This window comes from Protopterus annectens, chromosome 1.part2 (genome assembly GCF_019279795.1).
Source record: "Protopterus annectens isolate FY-2018-M chromosome 1.part2, PAN1.0, whole genome shotgun sequence".
Classification (NCBI taxonomy): Eukaryota; Metazoa; Chordata; order Ceratodontiformes; family Protopteridae; genus Protopterus; species Protopterus annectens.
The window spans coordinates 191905676-191924098 of record NC_056727.1 but is presented as its reverse complement, the minus strand read 5'-3'; positions in this window follow the sequence as shown (position 1 = coordinate 191924098).

Sequence of the window (18423 nt, the reverse complement as noted above, 5' to 3'; positions counted from 1 at the left end):
AAGACAGGTGCCACAGCCAGTGGAAATTATAGTATAAACTCCACAGAACTCCATGGAATGAGCTAACAAATGAAAAAGAAATAAAATGAAAATGTTGTTATTGAATGAGTGTGTAAGTAACTGATATCTTTGTCACATGCAGTAAAGTTACTAGGATTCAGTCACAGCAAGGCTACTGATACCACATGGTAAGTAATGTGCAATACCCCCCCAACACACACACATGCACACACACACAATGCAGTGGGTTTATTTGACGTGTTCACTAAAGCATATCTTTTGACCTCTTAGCTCAAGAATTATGGACAAAGCCTAAAACACTGAGGGAAAAAAAGCCCCAAATCAGGAACAGGTGTTAAATATTACTCATAAACTTAGCCAGAATTAAAGGTTTTGCTTTAGCATGCATTTTGTGAATGATAAGAAGTTTGAAACTAAATTATTTAGTGACTTCAATCCTTAGTGATGTGCCAGAAAATCACAAAGTTTTCGAAGAATAGACCAAAAACATAAGACACAAATCTAGGCATTTATGAAAACTTGGACTGTTAAGAGGTTCCTGTATCTTTGTAGAAGGTCAGTGATATCTCCCTGCAGTCAAAGAAGGGGCAAAACGTCTCTGAAACAACTTTACAAGTTACAGAGTTGCTTAAAATGAGACAAAAACTAGTAAGTCTATATGTAAAATTAAATGAATATATCAGAAGACATATAGTTCAGTAATCATAGACAATAATTAAATGAAGCAGACAACACAGCAGAAGCGATAGTTGAGTGGTCCTCATAAAATTCATCTAGTCATTGTCACTCCAAGATCTCAGGCACAAAGTCATGACTACTGAAAGAAATCAAAACCTTTTATATAGCAGACAATAGTCCAATCATGATTCAAAACACCAAAAACAAACTTGGAACAAACGGTTCACTGAAAGCTGGAAATACAAGCATCAGAAGGAAGGAAGATTCCCTTTTAAAATCATAAATTTAAAATCATATCCTTTTATTTATACATAAAATGATGGGTCATTTCATCTTGTTATATAAAAGAATTCATCAGACAAACAATCAGATTACACTCATGCTTAAAAAGTATTTTAGACCAATAAAATTCACTTAATATAACCATATGATTTTTAAGCCTCTTAACAACTCCACCCAATTCATGAAACACTTTTACATCATAGAAGTTCACAAAACATAAATAATACACTCATGTGAGGTTAGCTAGTAGTCAAGGCATCCACCTTACAAGCAAAAGGCACAAGGTTCAACTCTTTTCTGGGGTAGATAACTAGGCTCCAGACACCCCACCATGGCACCCAGTCCTGCACTAACTTATAAAAGCTAGCTTTTGCAAATATAGATTCAAATTCAAACTTAACATTGAATGCTGCTCATCAATAAAACCAACTTAAATACATTTATTATGTCTGCTGAGCCCTTAGTTTTAATAAACAAGCTATTAATACATTTTCATTTAAAACTGGCCAGAGATCAGCATCCAAATAAAGTTGCCAATTAAGTTCACACTTTTCAAGGGTTAAAGTCCAAGGTCCCCCTCTTTCATTCACTTGAGTATGATGCATTTATAGCAATGAGTGGCATTTTCCTGTACATGTTTAACCAGTGCACGTATATTTTTATGTTTTTTGATATTATAAATATGTTCATAGACTCTGACCCTGAGTCTGTCTTACAAAGAAAAAGGAAAGTCCAGTGATCAGAAATGATAGACAGGTAATAGTAAGTAGCAAACTCTGTCTTACCAATGTAAAAGTATGCACATGCTGAACACAGTGCACAGTATATCACTCATTTTGTATTGCAGTCAAAATGCCCTCTAATTGTGATTTCATGAGTGGAGATAAGGCAATTCTTCTTCACAAGAATATGCCAATGCCAAGGGCAATTCCTGCACTTGAACATTCCAGGGTTGTTGATGTTAATAATTGCCTTGGGTATACTCAATCCTTTTTCGAACAGTGCCTTTAAATTCTTTCCCCTTCTATATACCACATGTGGGTGTAAGCCAACATTTTTGATTATCCCCTACTCAGTCCTTAAGATGGGTGAATTATTTACCTAACTGTCCTTTATCACCATACTGTCAGTTGTAAAAGTAGTAATAAAGGCACACTTAAAGGTACTCTGATTTTGAGATTTGGTTATAGTCTGGATAGTAGTAGGCTCAATCCCGTTACTACAATTCCCATTATTATGGCAGATGGACTTCTTATTTTCCAAAATCAGATTAAATATCTTTTGTTCTTGCTTATTCATGACTTCATACATTAAGTTGTCAGTGAAGACATTTGGGTACCCTCGTACCCTAAACATGTCCTTCAACTGCTGACATTCATCCTAAAACATTTTATCAACTGTCACCATTCATGCGGCCCAAAAAAATTGTCCCTTGACTACTGTTCTCTTTTGAGTTAACAGATGAGAGCTGGCAAAGTGAAGGAAACTGCTAGAATAAGTGGGCTTTCTATAAATTCCAGACACAGACATTTGATTTGTTGTGTCTTTCATCAAGAGGATATCGAAACAGGCAATCTGGTCATTTTTACATTCATGTGTGAAATTTAAAAGCTCTGTAGTTGCATTAATGTACTCAATAAATGTCAGGATATTTTCTGTTTCCAAATATCATACAGGAATTGGGTATACAATCTACAATGGGGAAAAAATTCTGAAGGAAACAAATATTTCTTTTCTGACTGGAACATTATGATGGTTGCAAACAGACTCCCACGCAGTGAACCCGTAGCAACCTCCTTACTTTGTAAGTACAACTTTTTCATGAAGACCAGATAATTATTTTTTAGCACCATCTCCAATAAATTCTCATAAAGATTAATACGATCTTAGAGAGACATGATCTCATTTTGGAGATCCATAGCATTTTTCTCTGCCTTGTTTCACTATACTATACTATTTGCCAAAGCAAATGTAATTATTTACAGGTAAAACCTGGCAAACTGCAATATATGGCATTTAAAAAAAAGTAAGTTTTATGAGTGAGAAAATGCAGTGAAACTTTCAGAAAGTGAAACTAAATCTGCATTTTAAATATGCACACATCTGTGGTGCTTCTTGGTATGCTGCTTCATCTCACGGATGCATTACCTTATTATGTCTCCACCCAAGAATGAAAAGATGTTAAAAGCAGGAAAAAATCATCCAGTGTTAATCATGCTGCTGTCATAAGTAAAAGAAGACTGCAATCTTAAAACAGTTATCAAGATGAATCACTAGACCCAAGGAACTTTAAAAGTGTGGACTTATTTATTTTACATTTGTTTACTGGGAAAGTCTGACTGGACACAGGTCCTTTTTCAGCAGAGGCCCGGGGAGAAAAGCTCCTCATTTACTTAAGAAATCATAGAACAATGTACAGTTATAATTTGACACACTACAGAAGTAATTCAAAAGAATAGTGAGTAATACAAAAATAATAGCAAGTAGTACAAAATAATACAGAGAGTACAATGCTATAAAGGAGTTTGAAAGATTGAAATTACATGAACAGGTAGTGGTATGTTTGCAACCACCCTGTCATGGATAACATTTCATATGTTGGAAAATAACTGTGAGGTTATAATAATTGTAAACTATATTGATCTGTGATGTAAGCAGGCAGTGGAGATAAAGAGAATATGTAAAACATAACTGGAGATAGAGAGAATACATAAATGATTGCAAAAGAGAGATGACTGAACTCTTATATAATACAGTAGCCAGTTCCAGTTTTAGAGACCTGGTGAAGGTATTCAAGAGAGGTTGTTAGCTACTGAGGAAGGGAAATTGGATTATCCTGTGGGGTTACAGGGACAGAGCCAGGAATTTGAAAGATGTGTTTTTAGTAGCTTTTTGGATTGTGGGATAGAACAGTTGAAAATAAGAGAGCATGGGAGTTTATTCCATAATTTGGAAATGTAGTGTGAAAATGGTGATTCACCAGCTGTGTTGTTTGCTTTGGAGACACAAAGGATGGATTTGTTGGAAGAGTGGAGATGTCTAGAGGAGTTGTATGGCTGTAAGAGGTTATGGAGAGCAGGAGTATTATCTGGGTGATGGATGATTTTGTGAGTGAAGCTAGGTTGATTAAAAAGCATTAATTGTGGAAGTTCAAGCCAGTTTAGTTGTCTAAGTGATGTGCAGTAATGGGATCTATATGAGGCACCAGTTGCAAATTTGGCTATCTTATTGTAGCAAGATTCAAGTTTGGTGAGGTCAGTTTTATGGCAGTTGGTTAGCACTGGGAAAGCATATAAGAGAGTAGACAGGAGGTGTGTTCGGGCAATAGTGGATTTAGTGTTCTTGGTTAGGAATGTGTTGTTCCTATACAACAGACCGAGTTTCTTGTGGACTTTGTTAATGGTTTGGGCAATATGTATATCAAACTTCAAATTGTGGTCTATTTCAACACCTGACAGTTTTGTGTGGGATGAGGTGGTAATGATAGTTTTGTTATTGGATAAGATGCTGAAATGTGGGGAGGGGGGTTTGTCTTGGTTGGAGGGGATTTTGCCAGAATGAAAGAGGAGTGGTTTTGTATTGTTTGGGTTAATGATGAGGTGGTAGTTAGTGAGCCTATTTTCAGCCAGTCGGAAAGATTCCTGGATGTGTTTTTGGAGTGGTTGAAGAGAGGAAGCTGAGCAAAATTATTGTTGAGTCATCAGCATATTGGACTATGGTGGCATGAGATGTGGAGGTATGAAGTTGATTGGTAACGACAGGGAACAGTAGGGGCCCCAGGATGGAACATTGGGGAACGCCTATGCTAACTGGAAGAAGGGGGGATAGTTATTGCTGCCACAGGACAGCTTGTTGATGTCCTGAAATGTAATTTTGTAACCAGGAGATGGATGAGGTACTGAGGTTTAGGAAGGAGAGGATGTTGATTAAATTTGGGTGGTTAACCATATCAAAGGCCTTGGATAGGTCTAGGAAGATAGCAGATACATATTGCTCATTATTCCTGTAATGGTCGACTGTGTTGGTAAAGGTCATCAGGGCTGTGGTAGTGCTATGAGAGTAACAACTACGCTATCTTCCCTGTAGCAACGTTATGTACAGAGGGAACGCAGTGCAATCTTCGTAAAAAAATTACTATTTAATGTTCTTTACTTGAAGACAGGATACTACATAATCTAGCCAATGCTAGCATAAACAATGATTGAGCGCTTTCACCTACTGGCTGTAGGCTTCATCAGAATAATACTTTAACATTGACAAACCATTTAAATAACTTATTTGGCGCCATTTTTGAGCTGCCCTTAAAGTTATATTACTATATTAACAATGTATTGCTCACATAATGTAAACAGACGTAACAAATACATACAATGCACCAACCTACTAAAATACAAAAAATAACTAACTAATCTATTTAAAAATGTAAAATGATTGTTGAAAATACTCCCATCAAATAACTGTGTTTAAAACTATATTAAAAACTAAATATTTATCTATTATGTGTAATAAGTGTTTGTTAATTTTTATATAATTAATTTTAAAAAATTTTTTTCTTTATTATCTGGACAACCAACTAATTCCATTTAATTATAACATCCTTAATACATTCCTTAATAAATTATAATCTACTTGGCGAAATGTATTAATTCAATACAGTCAGATAAATTTACATTAATATACTTGTAAACCTAGTTCATAACTGACATCCAATGTCCCATTTATAATAATATAAATAAATAAATAAATATTTAAGTAATAATTTATTATCATCTAGAAGCACCATGAATTAATATAGGTTTTAAAGAAATATTATCATTTAACCCTGGTGTGGTCAATGCATCCGTGAATAATTGCCACCACACTTTCTTATAACTTAACATCTCCTTCATACAACCACCCCTAGGATTGTATTTTATCTGCTCCAATATTGCGAATTTGAACTTATGCTGTTCACCATGTTTTTCTATATGTCTGTATAAGGCGTTATTGTTATCCTTTCTTTTTACACAGTATGAGTGGTCATAAATTCTCCTTTTCAAAGCTCTCTCTGTTTTTCCTATGTAATATCCACTACATACTGTGCACTTAGCCAAATATATAACAAAGCTAGTACTGCAGTTCCCTTTCTTAAACTTAATTTTGCTTTTATTAATGTTATCCAATACAAGCTCATTTAACTCCATAATATCTCCACACTGATTGCAATGACCACATTTCCTTGTCATGTTTAACCCATTGTCACTAGTGTAGTTTTTAATTCCTGTGATTCCTTTCTCTAATAACCTCTTTAGATTATATCCCATTTTGTACACAAATGCTGGTTTCTCTCCTACACATTTAACTAGATTATTGTCCACCATAAATATTTTCCAAAATTATAACATTGTATTCTTAATCTGGTGTATAAATGGTGTATACTGCAAGATGCAAGCCCTTTGATATCTAAGTATACTGTTATCAGTAACTATCCTACTTTGGGGTACAATAATTGATTCCTTACTTCCCAATAAAGCTGTGTATTTTTTCCCCATTCTTCTATAACATATTTCTTTACATTACTCATCATTATTGCATCGTAGTTTCTTTCTTCAAATAATTTTTTGATGTACTCCATTTCCATTTTCATTTCATTAAATCTTGACGTCATCCTAGCTACCCTTATACATTGCCCCTTGTATATATTGTATAATAGTTTTTTGGGGTGATTACTGTTATATTGTAAGTAATCATTAGAAAAAGTGTTCTTCCTAAATATAGCTGATTTGAAACCCATATTGTCATGTGATATAAATGTATCTAAATAGGCAATATCATTATAACTTGTAGAATGGGTAAACTTTAAGAATTCGCTACTGGTGTTAATGAAACTAATAAATTTATTCAACTCTTCTATTTTACCCTTCCACAAAATATAAATGTCGTCTAAACATCGTGTGTAATGTATTACTTGTTTGAAAAAATACTGGGAAATAAAACATTCTCTTCCCAATTTAACATTACTAGATTGGCATATATAGGTGCACTAGCTGATCCCATTGCTACACCATTGTTTTGCCTGTAGTGTTCACCTTCAAAATAAATGTAGTTGTGCTCCAATACAAGTGACATACAATCCATAATTAAACAAACGTGGTCCCACTCAAAATTTGTGTGTTTCCTTATACTATCACAAAACATCTCAAGTCCAACTTGTTTGGGAATGCATGAATATAAATCTACAACATCAATAGTTACATAAATCACATCACTACAATCTATATGTGTGGGGTAATTCTTCAAAAAATCCCACAAATCTTTTATTAAATGTGGGATGTGACTGTACGTATTTTTTAACCATGTATCCACTGCTACTCCTAAAGGGAAGGTTTTGGCCAAGCTGCCTGACACTATAGGTCTAAATGGGGGGGTCACTTAAACTTTTGTGTACTTTAGGTATACCCACTAATGTTGCTAGTACTGGATGTTTTACCTTGATAAAATTGTACACATCTGTATTAATCCTGTTATCTATCCAGAATTCTTCTATATAAGAATCTATTCTCTGATAGGCTATGTTGATTTCATTAAATTACACTGTTTCATAATTCCCAGATTGAGTTAGTAAAAAAAATAGTTTATTAACATATTCCAACTTGTCATATATTACTGCACCTCCCACTTTGTCCGGTTTCATAATACGTATGTCTTTATCTCCCCTAAACTTTAAAAGTGTTTCTCTCTCCTTTGTAGTCAAATTGTCTTTAGTAACCATCTTTCTTGTTTTATTTTTTAATTTATAAACTTCCCTTATTACATATTTTTCATACATCTCTACTTTTGAATTCATTGGTGGAACATAAGTACTTTTTTTCTTCAACTTGTTCGTTACGACCACTGTATCTTTACTCTCTTCGTGGTCTTCCTTCTGGAACATAATAGCTAAATTGAGCTTCCTAGTGAATAGTTTCACTTCCCTTATATGATCTACCAAATCAAAAGGAGGTGTCGGGATGAATTTCATTCCTTTGGATAGTAAATCAAAATGATTTTTATCTATGACTAAATTAGTGTAGTTATAAATTTTGAAGTTGTTCAAAATGTGTGTTACTCCTTCCACTTTGATACAATTTACATCACTATTAGTGTGCTTCTGATTGGTATTAATCGGATTACTTGCTAATGTAGATACTATTCCTTCATTTTTTTCTCTTTTTTGAAACTGTTCTATCGGTTCTTGGGGTAATAATCATTCCATGTACCCCTCTCTGGTCTCCTTTTCGAATACTGGGGGTTCCACGTCCTTTGAAAATTCTGTCTATAATTCTTCCTACCTTCATACCTTTCAGTATTGACTTCACTTACCCCATAAACTTTACCACCTGTCTGACTATTCCAATTGTCTGTCCACCTTTCAGAATTATCCAATTTCCACAGATATGCTTTATTCTCTTTATATTGGGATAAATCCCTATTCAATTTCCCACATTTTTTGTCATATCCCACTTTAATTTTTTTGTCAGCTATCTGGAACTGTTTCACATACAAATCTTCCCATTGTTTGAACATTAAATCATTGACAATGTGACCATCCAGTTCCTCAACCTCTACCATTAATTGTGTTAACTTTTCATCATTAAATTTAATTAGCATATTCATAAAACTGAATCCGCATTCATCAAAAAATGATTAAATACTTCTATGTTTTTTTTATTTAATTCTATGCCCATAGGATGTTTAAAGAACCGAAGACCCTTTTGTACTACTTTCAAGGTTATACATTCATGCAAATAACCATTGTCCATTTTTATACCATTAATTATATTCAGCTTCTTTCCAGTGGTTGAAGAGAGGAAGCTGAGCAAAATTATTGTTGAGTCATCAGCATATTGGACTATGGTGGCATGAGATGTGGAAGTATGAAGTTGATTGGTAACGACAGGGAACAGTAGGGGCCCCAGGATGGAACATTGGGGAACGCCTATGCTAACTGGAAGAAGGGGGGATAGTTATTGCTGCCACAGGACAGCTTGTTGATGTCCTGAAATGTAATTTTGTAACCAGGAGATGGATGAGGTACTGAGGTTTAGGAAGGAGAGGATGTTGATTAAATTTGGGTGGTTAACCATATCAAAGGCCTTGGATAGGTCTAGGAAGATAGCAGATACATATTGATCATTATTCCTGTAATGGTTGACTGTGTTGGTAAAGGTCATCAGGGCTGTGGTAGTGCTATGAGAGTGGTGAAAGCCATGCTGTGTATCTGTTAGCAATTTTTCTCTGTGAAGATAACCCATAAGTTGGGTATGGATTACTCTTCCAAGAAGTTTAGACAGGGGGATATGATAGTTAAATAACTCAGTGGAGTTACTGCTTTTGTGTAGGGGTATAATGTGAGAAATTTTCCAAATAGTGGGTATCAGGCTCACCGTGATTGATCTATTTATGAGAATGGCTGCTGGGTAGGCTATTCCTTCTGCTGTAATTTGAAGGAATCCTGTTGGGAGGTTATCAACTGCTAGGGTAGTTCATTTAAGCCTTTTGAGTAGTTTTTTGATTGTGTTTACAGATGCTGGCTGGAATGAAAATAGGTTGGAGTTTTGGGCATGGGTGGTATTTTTATTTGTGACAGGGGTAGATAAATTGGTAGAGGACTGAGAGTTTGCAAGGGCTTGGATTGACTTTGTAAAGTAGGTATTAAACTAGGTTGCTATATTGTTTGTGTTGTTGAGAGTTGACAGAGTGGGAGTAGCTGCTTTACCTGGGTGTAGTTTGTTATTAACTGCTGCCCAGAATTTTTGTGGATTTTTTGGTGTTTAATTTGAATATTATGGTAGTAATTGGTTTTTATCACATTTCACTAGTTTTTTGGCTTTGTTACATAATTCAAGGTATATTTGTTTTGTTAAGTGGGATCTACTTTTGTGAAATTTTACCCATGCCTTATTCCGGGCTTTAAGCAGAGATCTACATTCTTTACTTAGTTAGGGAGCATAGTTTGATTTAATTCTAATGGTTCGTGGTGGTGCGTGGTGGTTGGGGATGCATATGAAGATGGAGTTGAAGGAGTTTACTGCTTCATCTAATGGTAACTGTCTGACAGTTTCCTAGTTGCAGCTTTTTAGGGAGGGAATGAAATTGTTGGTGTTGAAATTCCTTTTATTTCTGATTTGATGGTAGGTGGCCTGGTGAATTTGATGGGTTTTAGCATGAAGGAGAAAGGTTGGCTGGTGGTCACTTAGGTTGTCAGGGAGATGCCCTGAGTGGGACATTAAGGTTGGGTTGTTGACTAAGGTCCAGTCCAATATGGACTGTCGACCGGAGGTTATATCTGTCCTAGTAGGAGATGTGATTAGTTGGGTAAACCTGTGTAGGTTAATATGTGATGATGGATTACAGGAGGAGCATGTTAGCCAATCAATGTTGAAGTCACCTACAAAGATTGTGTCAAAGGAAAAAACTTCAAAGACCAATACACGGAAGGTTCAGTTAAGGCACATTTAATAACTTGCAGCAAGGAGACAAAAACATGCAAATACAAAATTTTGCCTAACTACCAACAGGAAGTATGCTATTCTTATACTGTTTTACAAGACATGGCCTTCTATAGCTGACGTAATCAAACACAACTTTCAGTATTGTTCTACAGCAGATGTTACTCATATTTTCTGCTGACATTACTAGATTTGTGAGAAACTTTTGAGAAAAACAACCTGGCCTTGGTGGGGACTAGCCCGTTACAAGCTTCTATTGTATAGTTCTAATGCATGTGCTACATTTCAAGGTACTTTTCTAGCTCAGACACAAGCAAATGCTGATTGCATTTCAAGCAGTCTTTGTTCTAATTATCTATAGCTTCTGCAGCTGTGTATTTTCTCACAGCACAAGTGGAACTCCTTGTCTAAGTTTCATAACATTTATACAAGTGGTATTGTTCTATTCATTATTTTCCTGACACAAGCAGAAATCATCTGCTTCTCAGTAAATTTCCAAGGCATAAGCAAAGATTTTAGCTGCGCATATTTCATGACAAAACAAGGTCAGAAAGCTTCTGCAATTTGTACAAATTTATGCAGTGTAAAATAGAATAAATGTGTTAACCCTTTTCAAGCTCTAAATGCACTAAGCACATTACTAATACATATACTAATACATGTTTTTCTGACATTTCCCTCCTTTTAATACTTTTATTCTACTTTCAAAATAAGCATAAACAATTTTTTTCTTCTCCTAACCTCTTCCTACTCAGGATTTGCAGTTAATAGAGTCATTCAGTTTAAACTTATGAAAGCATTTCAGTTTTTCAAAAGTTCTTCAAACTCAGCACTTTGATATAAGGTTTCAGAAACTGACATGTCTATAAAGTCTTTAATCAGTCTTTTCATGCAGCGGATGCCACAGCAAACACATACTCCCAGTAGGAGCATTCCTACACAAATGGCAATCAGGATGTTCATTAGGATGGTACCCCACCCCCCAAACCATTTCTGGAAAAAGTTCGTCAGTGGGTTAGGGCCTGGTTTGGTCATGGCCGACACTTGCTGAATTACCTCAGGATGATTGTCTATCTCGTGTTTATGGTCAGGAATATACGAACAGTACTCTTCCTGGATTAAAGCGCAAGTACCACCTCTCACTGCTAGGGTGAAGTTGAGAGTCATGCGGTTTTGAAGCACTACAGTTCTCATGGCATTCAGTTCACCAGTCACCAATTTGAGAGCGGAAAAAGTTGCATTGCTCATTACTTCGAGAAGTTTAGACAGTTTTCTCAGCTCCCAGATCAATTTCACTGCTCCATATGCTGGCAATATGCCTGCCCACGATATAACACTATCACTCAAGTCCATATGTGCCAGTCCATTGCCTATAGAATGATGGTTTTTCCAACAAGCATTGATTTGTCCCACTGGATTTACAGGTTTCTTGACGACCTCTCGGACATTTTGAATTTTTCCTCGAGGCAAAACTGCAGTGTGTCGTATGGCTGGAACCAGGTAACCCAAAAAACAACTGCTGGACCAATTCTCAGGTAGCCATTTGTATGCCTTTCTGCCACATACAAAATAACAGTCCACTACTTTAGTAGTAACCTTACTGTGAATATACACTTGCCCTGCATGAAACATTTTTCTATTAATTATAGACAGTTGTTTATAAAGAAAAGAATTATGTTTTACTTCATCAGTTGTTTTGTGCATCAATCCAAGAAATGAATCATAGTTTGTATTACAATAAAAATCTGCATTGTTACCTTTAGTGCAACATTTATAAGGAACAGTCACATTGCAATTGCTCCAACCCACCTGAACAGTATCATTTTTATAAAAACACTCAGTTCCCTTTTGTGGAACAGACAAGTGCAATGCTATTTTATCTTGTGATGTAATGGTTGAGGTATCATAAATCAAATTTTCCCAGGTCTCATTGACCCCTAGGGGGACCGTAGTCATTAATAACCCCCCATATGCTGTCGGCAAAGCTGTGCAAATCCAGCAATTCAAAACATTGAAAGTCTCAGCATACACATATTTAATTGCCTGGTAAGTGTTAAAGTTTGGATGCCAGTCTATGAGCAATGCTTCACGTTTATTCAGTTCAGTCTGCGTGGCTGGGAAAAGGAAAGGCCACAGCAAAAAGATTATTGTCGCTAGTACAGTTAACAGGATGATTATGCAATACTTCTGAGGAAAGGGTTGTTCTGCAGTCCTGTTTCTTCTGGACTCTATCATTTTTACTCTTGGCATGTGACAAGATTTTTGTCCAGTTCAAAGTTTTTGACTAGTTTGCAGTGCATCAGGTGGATCCAGGAAGTGCGCTCTGCTATCTTGACTGCAGTGGGTGTTGACAGAAGCACTTGATATGGACCTTCCCACTTTGGTGATGCCCAATTCTTTTTCTTTATTGTCTTCACCCAGATCCAGGTACCTGGGACCACTGCCACTACTGACAGTCTGGTTTGTTCTTTATCTGAAACAGAATTTGACTGCAACAGATGTTTAGAATTTAACAAGTTTCTCATGTACTCAGCTAGTGTACAGTCGGCTTCCTGGTTTGCGGGCATGAGAGGTTTCCACTGAGGTATATAATAAGCCCTTCCAAATAGTTTTTCAAAAGGAGTCAATCCTTTTGCATTTGGAACAGTTCTCATGCTCAACAGTGCCAGGGGCAGACAGTACACCCAATTCCCCTGTGTTTCTACTATTAACTTCCTTAGCTTACTCTTTAAAATCCCATTATGCCTCTCTACTAGCCCTGCAGATTGTGGGTGGTATGCACAATGATTTTTTAAAGAAATACCAAAATGTTTACTTAACTGTTGTATGGTCTGGTTTACGAAGTGTGTGCCGTTGTCACTGTAGATCCTTTCTGGAATGCCGAATCTAGGAATGATTTCTTTAATGAGAATTTTCGCCATTGTTGCTGCATCTGGATTTTTAGTCGGAAAGGCTTCCACCCATCTGTAAAACATATCTACAATGACAAGACAATACTTCTTATTTTCACATTTGTTCAATTCTATAAAATCCATACAGATAGTATGAAATGGATACGGTGGTGTAGGGAAACTCCCTTTCTTGGGCTTTAACGCCCCTTGTGCATGATGTTTATTACAAACGTGGCACATTGAACAAAGTTTTTTAGAGTAGTTTAAGAATCCGTATGTCGTGAACACTTGGTTCACCAGCTGTACCATTCCCCCCTGCTGAGACATGGCACTGCCCATGGCTCAACAAAGCTGCATATCTAAACAAATTAGATGGCAATATCGGTTTCCCTTCTTTAGAGATGTACAGCCCCTTTTCAAGAATTGCTCCTCGTTTTACGCATCTTTGTTTTTCAGCTTGCGTAGTAAGTGTCTGCATTGTCTTTAACGTTTCTACATCTAAAATCTCAGAGGGTTGTAATTCCTCATTCAAAAGAAATACTTCTGAAGCTGCCTGCTTTGCAGCTGTATCAGCTCTCGCATTACCTTTTGAAATCTTATCCTGTTGCTTGGTATGAGCTGTGCATTTACAAATAGCTACTTTCTGAGGTAACTGAATAGATTCTAAGAGATGTAAAATAAACTGTGCATGATTGATTGGTTTGCCAGTAGATGTTATCATTCCTCGATTTTTCCACTGTTGCGCAAAAACATGTACAGTAGAAAAAGCGTACTGACTGTAAGTAAAAATGTTCACACATTTACCCTTTGCTAAGGTACATGTCCGTGTCAAGGCAATCAATTCTGCTGCCTGTGCAGATAAATTGTGTGGTAAAGATTTCGCTTCTATAATGCCAGTATCAGAAACTACTGCATATCCTACTAGGTTCTGTCCTGCAGGACCCCTTTTGCACGAGCCATCCACGTAGTATGTCACCTCGGCATCATCCAAGGGGACATCAGTGAGATCTTTTCTAGGCAGTGTCTTTTGTTCAATCACCTGCAGGCAGCTGTGTGGCGTGCCATCTGCAGGGGTTGGGAGCAAGGTAGAAGGGTTCAAAGTCGTACATCATTCAATTGTCATATGAGGTTGGCTCAACAATATAGTCATACAGGAAAGATGCCTAGCAGGGAAAGATATGCTACCTTCTCTTGCATTAAAATAATCATGACTGCATGAGGCACTCTCAATGTGAGAGGGTGGAACAAAACTACTGAGGCCGAAGCCTGTACTGCCATTGCAGCTGCAACTACTGCTTGTACACAGTGAGGTAAAGACCATGCCACTGGGTCTAGTTGTGATGAATAATAAGCAATAGGGCATTGCTTGTCCCCATGCTGCTGTGTTAACACTGATGTCATATAACCTTGCTTACAATCTACCGTTTGGAAAAAACGTTTATGATAGTTTGGTAATCCCAAAACTAATGAGGACGCTATTAACTGTTTCAGTTTGCAGAAAGCAGATTCTGCTTCTGGTGTCCATTGTAACAAATCCTGTGCTGCCATTGGCTTTTTATAAATCAGGTTAGTCAGCGGTGCAGATTCCAAGGCATAGTTTGGAATCCAGCTCTGACAAAAATTAGTCGTACCCAGGAAGGACATCATTTCCTTCTTGGTAGTGGGTTTTGGTGCTTGTAAAATTGCTGTCCTCATCTAATGTCCTACCCTCTTTGGATATTACATATCCTAGGTATTTAACTTGTTTTTTCCAAAGCTGCAGTTTATTTTTGTTTACTTTATGTCCTTCAGTGGCTAAAAATTATAATAGCGCTATGGTATCTTCTTTGCAATCTTGCTGGGTGGGGGCCGCCAGCAGGATGTCATCAACATAAAGTAAAATCTGACTACCTCTCGGTGGGGTAAATCCCGCCAAGTTGCTTGCCATTTCTTGTGAGAATATTGTCGGACTTTCACAATATCCCTGTGGTAGTCACGTATATGTATACCTTTTCCCCTGAAATGTGAATGCAAACCAATACTGGCTGTCAGGGTATATCGGTATTGAGAAGAACACATTGCTGATATCTACCACAGAAAAATATTTCTGTTGAGGTTTTAAATCATTCAACAGGGTGTGTGGGTCTGGCACCGTAGGTGCCCTTGGTATCACTGCATCATTTACGACTTGTAAATCTTGGACCATACGCCATTCTCCATTTGCTTTCTTAACAGGAAATAAGGGCGTGTTACATGGTGAATCAGGAGATTCCACCAGCACCCCTTCCTTAAGTAAAGCTGCTATAATAGGTTTGATTCCTACCTCTGCATATTTTCTTAAGGGATACTGTTTTTTTTGTGGTCTAAATGTTGACTTTGGCGTAATATTAACTGGTCCCGCTGTACGAATAAGTCCTACATCTGACTTTCCTGTTGACCAAAGGGTTTCTGGTATATTCTGTAAGGCATTCTCTTCCTCCTTCAATAGGAGTGCTAATCAGCTGTCCTTGCTAGACTGCAAGTGTACAGCTGGGTGGGTCTGAGTTATCCAATTCAACTTCTGCATTTGTATTCCCTGTTCTGACAGTTTTAACTGTCTGTTTTTCCCATCTCGTGACTTTTTCTCCTAAGTCTACCCATTTTACATTCTTGTCCTTAGTTAAGCTAACATGTGGTAATCGATTAGATTTATAAAGTGCAAAGAACTCTTGGGGCAATGAACAGCTGGCTACACTGTTCCCTTCTGTGTCCCAGTACAGATTACGTAATATCAATCTGTTTGCATGATTTCTAAACAATTCTTGCTCATATTCCTTATCAGGTCCTGATGTGTTACAATAATACAGAGTACAGTGCAACAAATGCTGTTTATCTATGTCAAGGGAGGAGAACTTGCTGATGGCTACATTCATCAACTCTTCAGTTACTGCCCCTGGACCAGTCGTAACCAAGTCCTGGCTGTACCAATAAAACATTTCACCCTCTGATTGCACTGCAAAGGTATCAATTTGTCGCTGTGCTTCCATACCCTGCATAGTCAGAACTACTGCTATACTAAATAGCTGCATAAAGTCTCTGCCCAAGAGATTTACTGGGCATTTTGCAGAAACAACAATTTTGCTTTTCTGGGTCAATCCTGTAACAGGATCAGTTATTGCAATATTATGGGAGAGGGGCTCCCGATACAGCTGTCCATTAGCTGCTTTCACTAATATGTAGTCAGGTGACTCTGAATTCTCTGGCAGTTTGGGAGGGATATATCAGGGTCCATGATGCCCCTGAGTCACACAAGAATCTGACTTCTCTCCCTTCTACCAGGAGTGTAAGTTCTGGTTTCATGTCTGCTAAATAGAGCTCTAAGCCCAATAAAGCTAAATCCAATATTTAATTTTCTTCACTATCCGTAACTTCCTGCACTTCCTCCATTCCTTCTGTCACATTCTCTACTCACGCTATCACATTCTCATTTGTCATATCTCTGCTATCCCATTCTAGTGATTCCTGACTATCATATAGTCAGTCCTCACCCTCCTTGCCTTCCGTGGTTGCCTTCTTGTTTTTCTTGCAATCCCTTGCCAAGTGTCCCTTTTTACCACATTTAAAACATTCACCCCTTTTCTTTCTCCCTTCAAAGTCCTCTGATCGCTGATCAGATTGTTTGTTTCCTTGGGCATTTCTTTTGCCCTTTTTCCCGGACTGTACTACATAAACTTCTGCTCCATCTTCTACGGAAAATGCTTGGGCTTTCTTTTTCTTTTTGCTATTAAAATGCCTTTCGGCATGCCTAGCATATTCAAGTAATGACTGTAATCTGCTTGTACAATGATCTACCATGTGCTTTATAATAAAACTGCTTATGGGAGCAATACTGCCTTTCAAAAATGCATTCTTTAGCTGCTGCTCATATGGGGAATTATGTTTCTGATCTTCAGGAACCTGCATTCCACAATGGTTATTAAAACATTCTAACAGTCTGGCATAATATCTGTCAACAATTTTGCCTTCTTGTTGGATGCATTGATTAATGCAAGTCCAGTCTGCCCTAGGCTTCCATTTCTCAGAGATGCGGTCTGTAAGACCTTTCACTCTGTTGTCTAGTTCTGTGCTGCTATGTGGGAGGGGCCTGAGCGCAGCATCATGGGGGTTCCAATTGCCACTAATCGTGTGTCAATCTGGTCCCACAATTTGTCTGACTACTTTTTCTACCTCTTCTCCATTTAAATTATAACTTAGCCTCATTCCTTGCAAATCTTCTAAGAACTTTCTGAAATTAACCTTTGGATGGGGAATTGCCTCAGTGGCTTTCCTGATGTCTTCCGGAGTCCAGGGTCTATACACTAGGATAGTTGGGTCCTGACCTTCTTGCCTTGCCTGAGGATTAGGCACTTCTATAAGTGGGCATATTTCTTCTTCACTCATAGATCGTGAATTCCTACCCATTTGATATAACTCAATGTCCCTTTTTGAATTACCTGCCCGTGTTCGAGACCTGGTCTCGATGGGATCTCTAATAAACGGTTTCGCTTTTGTAGTGTCTCTATTTACAGTGACAGCAGGATATCGCGGGGGTGGGCTAACTTGTTCACTTGCTTCATATTCTAGTAAGGGAGGCGGAGGGGCTGATGCTATTACTAAGTTATTGTCCTCCTTATCTAAAAACATTGCTTTTGAATTATTGCTTTTTTGTTCCCTACGGTTTACTTCCTCAATCCACCTGTGTGCCTGAGGAATTCCTAATTGACGTTGCTTTTTTACCCGACCTTTGGAATCGGTTTTAAGCTGTTTGACAAGTTTGATAAACGAGGATTTTTCTAATTTACCATCAAATTCATACTTATTAATCCATTTTGAATAGTATTTAATATTATCAGCACGCTGTGACTGCATGTATTTCACGTCTTCGGTTAACGGCGGATTTTGGGATCTTTTTGTACAATTATTACCCATTTTGTTCTACCCTTTTAATCGTTATGTAACTACTTATTTTTAACGTGGTACCACGGATTTTGTTATAGTCTCTTCAGAATGACTGCCTACCTGCTCTGTTTCCCTGATCTGTGACAAGACAGCAATCATTTTTTTGTCCCTGACTTATAAAAATA